Consider the following 11994-nt stretch of genomic DNA (forward strand, 5'->3'; position numbering starts at 1 on the left):
TATAATACAATACACGTCTTTCCTTTTTTTAATATGGGTACGGGGTTCCCCTTAATATCCGTACAAGACCCAAAGGGGCTGGTAATGGGAAGGGGGGGCTACCCATGCCATTTTTCTCAATGATTTTCATTCATATTGCCGGAACCAGATATTACATTAAAAACGCAAGCAGTTTGAAATGACTTTTTTTCCGTTAAATGTCATTTTGTGCAGGGACTGTTCTAAACACGGGAAACACGTGGCACTTCACAGGCATACTATAGATAACCCCCAGGCATGATATTTAAAGGAATATTTCACTTTTTTTCTCACTTTAATCGTCATTAAAATCAGTGCTCCCGCCAAAACGGCAATTTTTAAAAACATTTTAGGCATTGACCCATGTACCCTGGGGCAGGAGTCAGGTCCCCAAACCCTTTTTAGGACAGTATCTTGCATATTAGCCATTAAAATTAGCACTTTTTATTTCGAACGTTTGAGTCCCATAGACTTCAATGGGGTTCTAAAGTTCATACGAATTTTCGGTCCGTTCGAAAGTTCTGGTGCGAACTGAACCGGGGGGTGGGGGTGTTCGGCTCATCCCTATTCACAGGAATCCTGCTGTGTTCAAATGGTACTGCAATAGCCTCAAAGGAGAGAGAGACTGCCCATAGTGTGATAACATTCATATATTTAATAAAAAAAAATGTTTATATTGCACTTACATGTTAAATGAGATCAAACGCATTAAAAACAAAAGCCGGCCGGCAAAAATAAGGAGCCCATCCTCCTCTTGAGTCTTTTTTCCAGAGCAGTCCTTTCTGAAGTATCAACGGGACACCTGGAGGGCTGGGTGCACCTGCCGAAGCCTGCTTCATCCGGGAGAGAAGATCTGTCTGTAAAAGTAAGAAATTACCTTCTGAGAGGATATTATCCAATACAAGTGGCTCCCTGGGGTCACGAAACATATGAGAGCATCCGGTTTCACTTTTTTTGAGCCCGGCCGATAGGTGATGTGAAACACAGATCGGGAGAAGAATAGGGCCCAATGCGCTCGGTGTGGCTTCAAATGCTTAGCAGTCCTGACATACTCTAAGTTCTTGTGGTCTGTATAGACCAGTATGGGATGTACTGCTCCTTCGAGATTACTCCAGTGCTGCTTTTATGGCTAGCAGTTCCCAGTCTCCAACATCGTAGTTCTTTTCGTGTAATAGATCCTTGGGTCCTTGCGGTTAGAAGATGACTGCTCCAATGGCCACCTTGGATGCGTCTACCTCCAACACATATGGCAGGGATGGATCAGGGTGACTAAGGACAGGTGTCAAAGGCAGCCTTGGTTGTCCACTGGAAGCAGAGGTTATGTTTGATGGAGATAATGATAGCAGAAAAGCCTCAGATGAACCTCCTATAAAAATGAGCAAATCCCACAAAATATTGTACCGCTTTTTGTCAGTCAGTGTGGGCCAGTCCAGAATGGCCAAAACTTTCTGGGAATCCATTTTGATGCGTTCGGGCGAGATCACCAACCAAAAGGAACTGGATATTGCGCTGTTCAGATTCGCACTTCTAACCTTGGCTTACAGGCCATGTTGGTAAAGCCAACCCAGCACCTTCCTGATGTGATCCCGATGGGCATCTAGGGAAACAGAAAAAAACTAAATATCATGCAGATACACAATCCTAAAGATATCCAGGAAATCTCTGAAAATGTCATTAACTATGTAGCCAACATTGAGGTTCTCCTGGATGTAGTCTTTTAATACCTCCTGTTCTTGCTTGATGGAGAATCCCTTTTCCTGCCAAAAGGGATTTCCGCTCCAGGAAGTAGTTCAATGGGGCAGTCATATGGCCGATGCAGAGGAGGAGCAGCAGCCCCTCGTTTGCTAAACACATCCAAGAAATCATGGTAGTGTTCGGGCACAACTTGTGGCACCTCAGGTTCAGAGTTGATGCAGAACAATTTGGAGGGTGGAGCTAGAGGCTACGGTAGACAGTGTTCCTGGCAGTAGGTGGAGTGAAACTGGATTCTTCCTGTGGCCCAGTCAATTTGTGGGTTTTGTGCCTGTAGCTAGGGTAGGCCCAAAATTACAGGGAAAAAAGGGGATGCAATGGCGTTGAGGCTGAGGATCTCCTTGTGTTGGGAGGAGGTCAGTACAGGAATATAAAATGTGTCTATAGGAACTGCAAGCCCCAGAGTCAATAATGGCGGTGACTGGCACTTCCCTTTCTGGCAACTTAAATGAAATAGGGAGAGTGAGATGCGTGACACCGATAGAAGAAGGAATGTGGTTGATAGACGATATTGTTCGCCACTTACTCACTGGATATGTGCGTACGTAGTGGCCAGTTCCCCCGCAATAGAGACAATTTGTTTTGCAGGTGGTATAGGTGTACTTCAGGAGACAGAGGGGGCATACTAGACCAAGCTGCATGGGTTCCGGTGCTTTGGCTGCAGGACTGGCTGAAACAAGCTGGATGGTACCCGGATAGGTGGGAGCTGGGTTTTGAGGCATTACCCAAATTGGATGCTGCTGCTGGGCGGACCTCTCTGATCGCCGCTCACAGAGCCGACAGTCAATCTGGATGGCCAGCATACCTCCCAACTGTCCTGGATTCCGCGGGACCATCAAACGATTTAAAGTCAGTCCCGCGGATCAGGGCTGGAGTCCCAGATTCCCAGCTCCTCACAGCTCTAGCCCCCTCCTCCGACTCCAGTAACTAGTGATTCCTGTGAAAGGAATATTCCTGTCCCCTGCATGCTTTGCATTACACACTCCTGTCCCTGGATTTCTGTGCACTACACACTCCTGTCCCCTGCATTCTGTGCATTACAAACTGCTGTCCACTGCATTCTGTGCATTTCCGACTCCTGTCCCCTGATTTCTGTGCATTACACACTCCTGTTCCCTGCATTCTATGCATTACACACTCCTGTTCCTTGCATTCTGTACATTCCATATGCCTGTCTCCTGCATTCTGTGATAACACTCCTGTTCCCTGTATTCTGTGTATTACATACTCCTGTTCTCTGCATTTTGTGGATAACACTCCTGGACCCTACTCTATGTGTCATGTACTCCTAAACCTTGGCACTGACTACATCCCCCTGTGTGTTACATGGTCCCGATCCTTAAAGCAGGCTTCCGCCCCGCCTTTAAAAATTAAAAGTCAGCAGCTACACATACTGTAGCTGCTGTCTTTTAACATTAGGACACTTGGTAAGCGCATTCAATATACGGTGACGGGCACTTTATGCGCTTTTGGATTGTGTTGAATCACTGTGGTGTCACAAACGCTTATCTGGACTCACATATGAACTTTCCATGATTGGACTTTTATTTTTTCTTTATGTATTGCTGTGTTTTTTATGCACTTAAGGTTTTTTTTATCGTTATAATCATTTAATGATAATTACTTACATATTTTGACACTATTTTTTGTTATTTACTTTAGTATAGGGTTGGCGCAGTTTTCTATTTCTGTATATCTGTTGGGTGTTATATCACATCTATTGCTGCTGCCTGTTTCACATATAGTTTATTTGTTTTCACGTTTTTTCCTAGCGCGGTATAATTTTTTCCATTAGGACACTTACCTGTCCTGGAGTCCAGCGATGTCGACACCCCAGCTGATGTTTCCATCAGCTGGTGGGGTGCTGCTGCTGCCTCCAAGGGAACCCGGCAGTGTACCCTTTCAGCTTCATGGCCAGGTCCCTACTGCACATGCGCAAAGTGCTCTGCGCTCTCTAACTGGCCCAGCAGAAGGGGAGGAGGAGGGAGGAGGACCGAGCTGCTGATGTGATTTGCCGTGGCCCGGTTTCCCGGAAGTGGGGAAGTGGAGACAGGGTACCTGTAAAAAAACAGGTACTCGCTCCATCCTCTCCCAAAAGGTGGAGGTGGGGAGGAATCAGATAAGTGGAAGTTCCACTTTTAGGTGGAACTCCACTTTAAATACATTGCATTACACACCCTGGACCTCTGCTGTCAGCGTTGTGCATCCTAAACCCAACACAGCATTCCCCAACGCCTGTGCTCTGCATTACAGACTCCTGCATTATATATAATATTACACAAGACATTATATACTGATAATTGTGTATATAGCAGCAAAGCTGTGTATAACATGAAACTGGAAGCACACTAAACGTGTTACCGTACTTCCTTAAACAATTGTTAGCTGTCCCTCACTCACAATAAATCCACCAATACACTTCCAAGATGAGTCTGGATAAGAAACTTTTTATAGCTTGTGGGCTGCAACTTTACTGGGTACCAACTTGCACCTGACCAGAGGTCCAATAGACTGTGCAATGGTCACAGGAGTTAGCTACATCCTTCTTGTTCAAGATCAGAGCGATTAGGGTGCATTAATTATTGTTTCTTATGCATGGAGTCCACAATAAATACCAGACCTTTTTGGTCTGAAAAAAAAAACATGTAAAAAAGAATAAAATCTGCCGGCCCCCAAAAAAATTCATATTAGACCACCTTTCTGATTCATACCAGGCCACATGACCACAACATGGGAGGGTACTTTGCCAGGGGGGATCCTATTGCATGCTTTCGGAGTTTCCCAGAGTGCTCTCCTACACTATCAATCACACACAGCCTCTACGACTGACTGCACTACTGTCTGCTTGAATGTCAGCAGCAGGGAGGATACCCATCCATGTAGACACAGTGTATATAGAATACTGTATATATATTCAGCACCACACCATATAGAACAAATTAGATCCATGAAAACATAAGCTATATGGCATATAGGATGTATGAGACCCATGTAATGACAGCATGTGAATAGAATGTGATCCTCCCTCAACATGCAGCAAACAATGTATCTGCACCAAAAAATCTGCGAGCCTTGCTATCAGCACATATTAGGAAATACTGTAGAAGTGCAGGTAATTATTCTAACAACATGCTTTGCTAAGTATCAGCATATGAAATCATGTATGTGCTCAGGGCCATCTTTAAGGCAGGGAAAAAAGGGAAGCTGCCCTGGGCCCTGTCATTGTTGTGGGGCCCACAGCAGCTGCCACATACTTGCCAACTATCCCAGTTTAAATTCCCTTGTCCCTTGAGGTTTTAGTCCCATGCTGTGTCCTAATATCTCAGTGTGAAGTGCTGGTACTAATGCTGCCCGCCCCTGCCTTATTGTTGTGTACAGATAACTCACCTGCAGACCTGTGTTTACAGATAAATACCGGAATTCATATGTAAATAGCAGCGGCATTCATAAGTAAATAGCTGCGGCCGGTGACATTATATAAATAAAGGCACCATTTATATGTACAATATATCATGCCCCCCTGCAGTGAGGAGATGATGTGCTGTAACCTCTAGCAACCAATCAGAGAGCAGTATTACTGTACAGTCATTTCTAGCACCCAATTAACAAGCAGAAATCATTTGCTGTAACCTCTAGCAACTAATCAGTGAGCCGTAATGTTTTAAGTCTTGCTGCTATTTATTGTATGTCTCAGAGCAGGTGGAGAGTGAAATTGCATGGAGGGGGGCCCAAGAAAAAATTTGCCCAGGGTCCAATCAATAATAAAGATAGCCCTGTATGTGCTCTTGCCATTGTCAAAGTACACTGTGATGTGGGGGTTACAGACTTATCACCAGGTGATACAGAACACCGAGAACACCAAATGTACTACATCAGATTTACCCCCAAGTGTCAGATATATGCTGGAGATGTCATGAAACAGAAGGTACAATTTTACATATTTTCTGGGAATGTATAAGAATAAGAGAGTTCTGGGAAATGGTTGTTGAAACTATCAAAACAATAACAGGAATCTCCCTTGAAGATAGACCTACAACTTTGTTGTTGCTGGATATCCCTATATCAGTTCGAAAAATGTAAAAATTCTCTGCTGAGACATCTTGCAACAGCAGCTAGGGCATGTCTCCCTGTCCTGTGGAAAAGAGACAACCCTCCAACTAAAGCATAATGGCTTGCCAGAGTTGCAGAAATCCAAGAAATTGAAAATCTTACTTTGACAATGAATCAACATGAGAGATAACGGAAAACAAGGGCCCCCCCCGTATCTGGCGTACAGGAAGAGACTAGAATGACATAATTCTTTTTTTTATAAGAATAGAGGGCCGGAGTGTCTGGTGGAGAGGAGAGGAGAAGAGGGGGGGGGTAGAAATCCTCTACCCTCCCTTGTTCCCACCCTTTTTTTTTTCGGGCTGGGGGGGTGGACGATAATTTTTGGACAGGGGAGAGGTGGGGGGGGGGGGGAGTAGAAAACGGGAAATCACATGGAATTATAGAGTCAATCAATCAAAGGTAATACAAGATATACAGATGGACAGAAGTACTTAAAGATGTATTAAGAAGATACTGTATGATTGTAATGAACTATATTGTGAAATCTATGAAAAAAGATAAAAAAAAGATAAAAAAAGTACACTGTGATGCCTCCCAAAATAATTTGTACATTTGCCTTTATTAGTATAAGTGATCACCTCATGAAAAATTAATGCAAAATAACAAATATAGAAAAGCCCCCAAACAGAGAAAATCCAATACATCACATACAGTAGCTGAAATACATTCTGACATTTCGACATGCATTTGGACTGCTAAGGCCGCGTACACACGCGGGGACTGTTCGCTCAACTTTGTCCGTCAAACAGTTTCAGCGGACAGTCCGCTCAAAATTAGCATGGACGGACTTGCCCACACACGACGAACGAACAGTCCGCTGAAACCGTGCGCGATGACGTGAACGGCACGTACGACGGGACTAGAAAACGACGTCCTATACACTGCAATGCAAACTTCGGCATGTAAATCCTTTCTGAGCATGCGCGGAACTTAGTTTGACGAACAAGCCTACACACGAGGGGACTGTTCGCTGAAACAAGGTTTCAGCGGACAGTTTTTCGGAATTTCCGAAAAACTTTGTTCAGCAGACTGTCCGCTGAAACTGTCCGCTGAAAGCCCACACACGAGCGGACTGTCCGCCGAAACACTGTTCAGCGGACAAAGTTGAGCGAACAGTCCCCGCGTGTGTACGCGGCCTTAGCAAACCACATTTGCAGTTGATTTAGCTAAATTTAGCTAAATGTATGCTTTCATGTACATATGTTGTTTGCATCTCTGTGAACAGTGCATTCTCTTAGTAAATACTGGTGATGAGCCGAACACTCGGGATTTAAATTCAATGTAAATTTGAAAACTTAAAGTGGTTGTATAGTAATTTTTAGAACTTTTACCTACATGAAAGCTTATAATAAAGCTTACCTGTAGGTAAAAAAAATATCTCCTAAACCTATACGGTTTAGGAGATATTCCCCTCGCAATGCGCCGCTGCCTGCAGCATTGCATGCACACAGGGGATTCTCGGCTGAAAGTCCGGCATACGCCGGACCCTGCCGGAAAGAAATCTCCCACGAGCATGCGCAGGAGTGACAATATCACGGCTCTGGCCACTCACAGCGCCGGAGCCGCGATACCGGAAGACATGCCGAGGGAACATGTCAGCTCCCTCGGCGTGGATCGGGCCAGATGTCGGGGCCTCGTTCCAAGGTAAGTATTTCATAATGAGCTAGTATGCGGTGCATACTAGCTCATTATGCCTTTTCCTTTGCAAGTCAAAAAAAAAAAAAAAACTTCAGTGGGTTTACTACCGCTTTAAGGAATGTTTTGGTGCTGAATTCGAACTTCATTGAAGTCAATCTTAATTCTTACCAGACCCTTATCTTAGATGAGGATTTGGTATAGATGCTGAGCAGAACCTTACACAAAAAATGGTGTGGAATCCCCTCCATATTTCATGCCAGACTCTTCATGTCTGATATAGATTTTAAGAGGGAAATCAGAACAAAAAAAAATAAAACAAAAACAGAATTTATACCAGACTCTTATTCAAATATGCAGCCTCCTAAACCATTCCAAGCCACATGATATCAACATTGGGAGGGTACCTTGCCAGGTGGGGACCTTCTGGCAAATCACCTGGCAACAGGGGCCTCTTCCCCACAATCCTGGCCTTCCATGTGGTTGTGGGGTTTTGTAGACAGGGGAACTTATTAATTCACAAAAGAAAATCTACCTAGTAAATAAAAACACACATTTTTGGCAAGTCCTTTATTTAAAAAAAAAATAGTCCCATGATGAAAATCCATTGTCCCTTTTGTCCAGTACAGTCCAGTGATGCAAATCCAGCTCAATCATGAAAAACAATGCCAGCTAAGCTGCCAAAAAAAGAAAAAAAATCCTCCAACATGGTCTGCTCCCAATGACTGCATGTCAAAAATGAGAGCTCTAAGTCACCGCCATGAAATGATTAAAAGTGAGGGGTATCCCAGGTGGCAAAGTGACCAAATATAGTTCAGCTTCCTGAACTAATCCTTACTATACCACTCTCACTGGCTGCTTACTTGCATTGTGAGCATAGCTACAGCCTCCTCTGATATTTCAAAAACCTCAGTAGGAGAAATCCTACTGAGCATTTGCTGCACTACACAGTAAGGGCTCGCTGCACCTGCATGCTGCTTGCTGCACCAGCACTCTGCATTCAGCTTTGGTAATCTGGACAGACCAACATAGGCTCTTTTCAAGGGCACATAGAAAACAATTACATCTTAAGGACTCATAAAACAATACACAGGGCTATACTCCCAGCAAATATTTTATGGTTGGTGTGCAAATAATCTGAAAATATATTTTAGACATTTTATTAATGCTGCTAGTTCACCTGCAAGAAAAAAATGCAGCAATTCATGCATATCCCTTTCTCTACCCCTTAATCTTACCTACTATTTTTCTCCTTCTACCTCTCTTTTATTTTTTCCATCCCTTTTTTCCTGTTCTCTTACACCCTCTTTTGCCCGCTCTCCATCAATTATCCTTCTTTTTACCAGGAAAATATAACCTAAAAATGACAGTGAATTCACCCAAGAAAATACGAGAACAGCTGAGGTATAATTAATAGCGAGAACAGCTGCTTAGCCATATGCCATGTGGATACTGAACGTAAAAGTGGGATTAGCATAGTAACATGACTGATTACTAGAATTTTCTGACTGCGCTGAAGTAGGAGATTTGTTGACTTGATTCCCATAGGCTGACAAATGTATTTACTTCTGTATAATTGATCAGAACTAAAACAAATAAGTATTTCAAGTCTGATGGAAATCACAGACTGACAACATGTGCAGACAACTATAGATCATGTGTATAATTCATTTATTACAGTATTATTTAAATGTAAAAAGTATTTCTCATGTGTTTGATAAACTAGTCTGTTTTTATTGCATTTGAATAAAAACATGAGTGGTCAGAGAAAACGAGCAGTAAAAGTGTGAATACACTGTAGATAATAGTGATCAACATTTATTATTTCTTGATAGATTTTTAGATATCTTCTATTATAGTTAAGTACAGTTTGCTTTAAATATCCAAAGTACAGTTCTAGTGCATTCTAAAATCTGTAGTTTCCTTTCTGAAAGACAAGCAGATGAAACAGTGCTCCCAGATACAGATTATTGTTCCAAGTCGCTATTGTCAAAACACCTCTGTAAAAGTGAACTTGGGGTTGAATAAAATGTATACTGTAATTGAATGCAGCTATGTACTCATTAAGTAGTCTGACAGCTGACAGAAATCTAAAAAGGAACATGTGCTGTCTGTTTTGGGGAATCCATTATGGGACACACTGTCAGTCAGTATCTGTCATAAGCTTAGTTGATGACGTGAATAAGCAATGAGATGTTTTTTGTTTCCTGTCCTGTTGTATAAATGTGTGGGACAAACCTGCTTAGACTGTTCCTGGGTTTCCCTGTTTTGTGCATGGTTTACTGCTGTTGGACCTGTCTCTTACTGCTTAGATACTACCCAGCCACTGTGCCATATTTGTGGATATTGTCTCTCAAACTATATACTCTAATTTTTGTTTCAGGATAAAACCTGCCTCGTCTCACCAACTTATATCAAAGCCTAACCAAGATGCTTATATACTGTCCAGTAGTGATAAGTGAAAGTTCATTTCATGAGGCCTTCATTAAACTAATTATAAAATCTGCAAATTTCAAACTTTAGTCTGAATCCCATTTAAGTCAATGGGCAGTGAATCTTGAATATTCATTCTAGCCATTTAAAAGCTAATAGACAAGGAATGATTGAACAAATGGGAGAAATTAGCTTTGCACTGCCACAGGGGGCATGTATTCATGTAAAAAACAGTTATAGTAAATACTACTTAGCAAGGAGAGGGTCTTCCATTTTATGCCATTTTGAGAGTGACATAGAAAAAACACGAAGCCTTTACAATACATGCCTGGAAAAAGTCCTTAAACTATGGTGTTAAGAAACATTATTTGTTATGTTCTTCCCTTACTATATAATACTTACTATAAACATACTTTAGAAGTTATGGTCAAAACTTTAAAATCATATATTTTCTTTTAGACATATTTATATTTTCTTGGGATTAAAATGTTTAAAACTCAGCTATAAGGCCCCTTTCACACGGGCGGATAGAATGGTGCTTTTAGCTGCGGATTTTCTAGTTTTCCACCGCAGCTAAAAGCACACAATGCTTTCCTATGGCCCTGTTCACACACATCGTTTAACTGCGATTTCATTACGTGCGGTTCGGTGCGAATAGAAAAAATAGAATTGTATGCGTCCAGGTGCGATGTAGCGCAGCTATAAGCACATAACCGCAGGTAATCGCAGTCTTTTGTGTCAACTGCGGCCAGCAGCGTGAAAGAAGAAAAAAAACACCCGGAAGCACATCCTAATCAGCAGGTGTACCTGGGAAATGACACAGGAAGTTGAGAGGGATGAAAGGGGAGAAGACAGCATGGCGGCAAGAGACATCTCGCACGAGGCCATCGTCGCACTGGTGCATGCCCGACCAGAGTTATGGGACTCAGAATGCCCAGGATATGCAGACCGAGTGCTGAAGAGAGCAAAGTGGGAGGAAGTCTACAAATATGTCACACCAAACTGGGACGAGATGTCTGCAACTGAACAGGATAACCGAGGTGAGTGCAAGGTTTGTTGTGTCTATGCAGCAGGGTACACATGCATCCTAGTAAAGATTTTACCCCCTAATGACCAGGCCATTTTATAGCAATACAGCACTGCGTCACTGACAATGCTGCAAACAAACTAAATTGAATGGGAAATCAATGGTTGGGGTCTTCCCTATAGTGTTGTCCGGGTGGGAGGGGGCAAATCTGTCTCGACTTTTGTCCCTAACATGTGTTATGTTTTTTATATATTGCAGGAAAGGAGGTTTATACACGTTGGAGGTCCCTGCGCGACCGTTACAAAAAAAAAGTCAACGAAGAGAAGGCTGCGGAGAGAAGCGGAGCACCCTCAACTCGTCGCAGGCCTAACCCCCATGCAGAGGCTTTGTCATTTTTGAGGCGCACCACTGAGATGCGCGCGTAAGTATATCCATTTATTTTACTTAGCGATTTGTGACCAGTAAAGGCGTATTCATGTTCACTTTTTTTTTTAAATGTGTAATCTTTATTGTTACCTAGAACTGTGTCAAGTGTCCCTGTGAGAGCAAGCGCAAGGCGCGAAAGTTCGTCACCATCACCATCAGGAGACGCTGACACCAGTCAAGAAACCACAGAGACAGTGTCATCCCAAGAATATCATCCATCCACTCAAGAACCTGCGGTATGTATTTTAAAAATGTCACAATTTCTGTCCACAAAAAAACGTATTACTTACATTTTGAAAAGGCAGCTGGTGTTGGCACAAATGTTGGAGAAACAACAATAGCTTATTTTTGGGCAAAGTGTGACTTGTTCTTCTGGCTTTGGAGGTCTTCAGTGAGATCAGGTTTTTGCGGCAAAACAAGTACCTGTGTGTGATCTATTCTAAACAGGTGCTGCAATATTTGTACAAGCCTTATCATCATCATATGCTGTTCACTAAAGTGTGACCTCAGTATCAGATGCATAATCTATATATTCTAACTATTGCAGGCAAATCCAGATAGGAGAGTCCGGTCTACTTCCACCACCCGTCGAA

The 11994-nt window shown here is 42.7% G+C and overlaps 1 long non-coding RNA gene across 1 annotated transcript; it reads left to right on the forward strand.

The window, feature by feature from the left end:
• The first annotated feature begins 10851 nt into the window (after positions 1-10851).
• On the forward strand, positions 10852-11721 carry LOC143990096 (uncharacterized). Its single transcript, XR_013277152.1, has 3 exons — positions 10852-10988; positions 11234-11396; positions 11496-11721. It is a non-coding gene; the product is annotated as an uncharacterized LOC143990096 (long non-coding RNA).
• Positions 11722-11994: the final 273 nt, after the last annotated feature.

The sequence above is a fragment of the Lithobates pipiens genome, unplaced genomic scaffold (genome assembly GCF_037356315.1).
Source record: "Lithobates pipiens isolate NorthernLeopardFrog02 unplaced genomic scaffold, aLitPip1_a1.2 Scaffold_18, whole genome shotgun sequence".
Classification (NCBI taxonomy): Eukaryota; Metazoa; Chordata; class Amphibia; order Anura; family Ranidae; genus Lithobates; species Lithobates pipiens.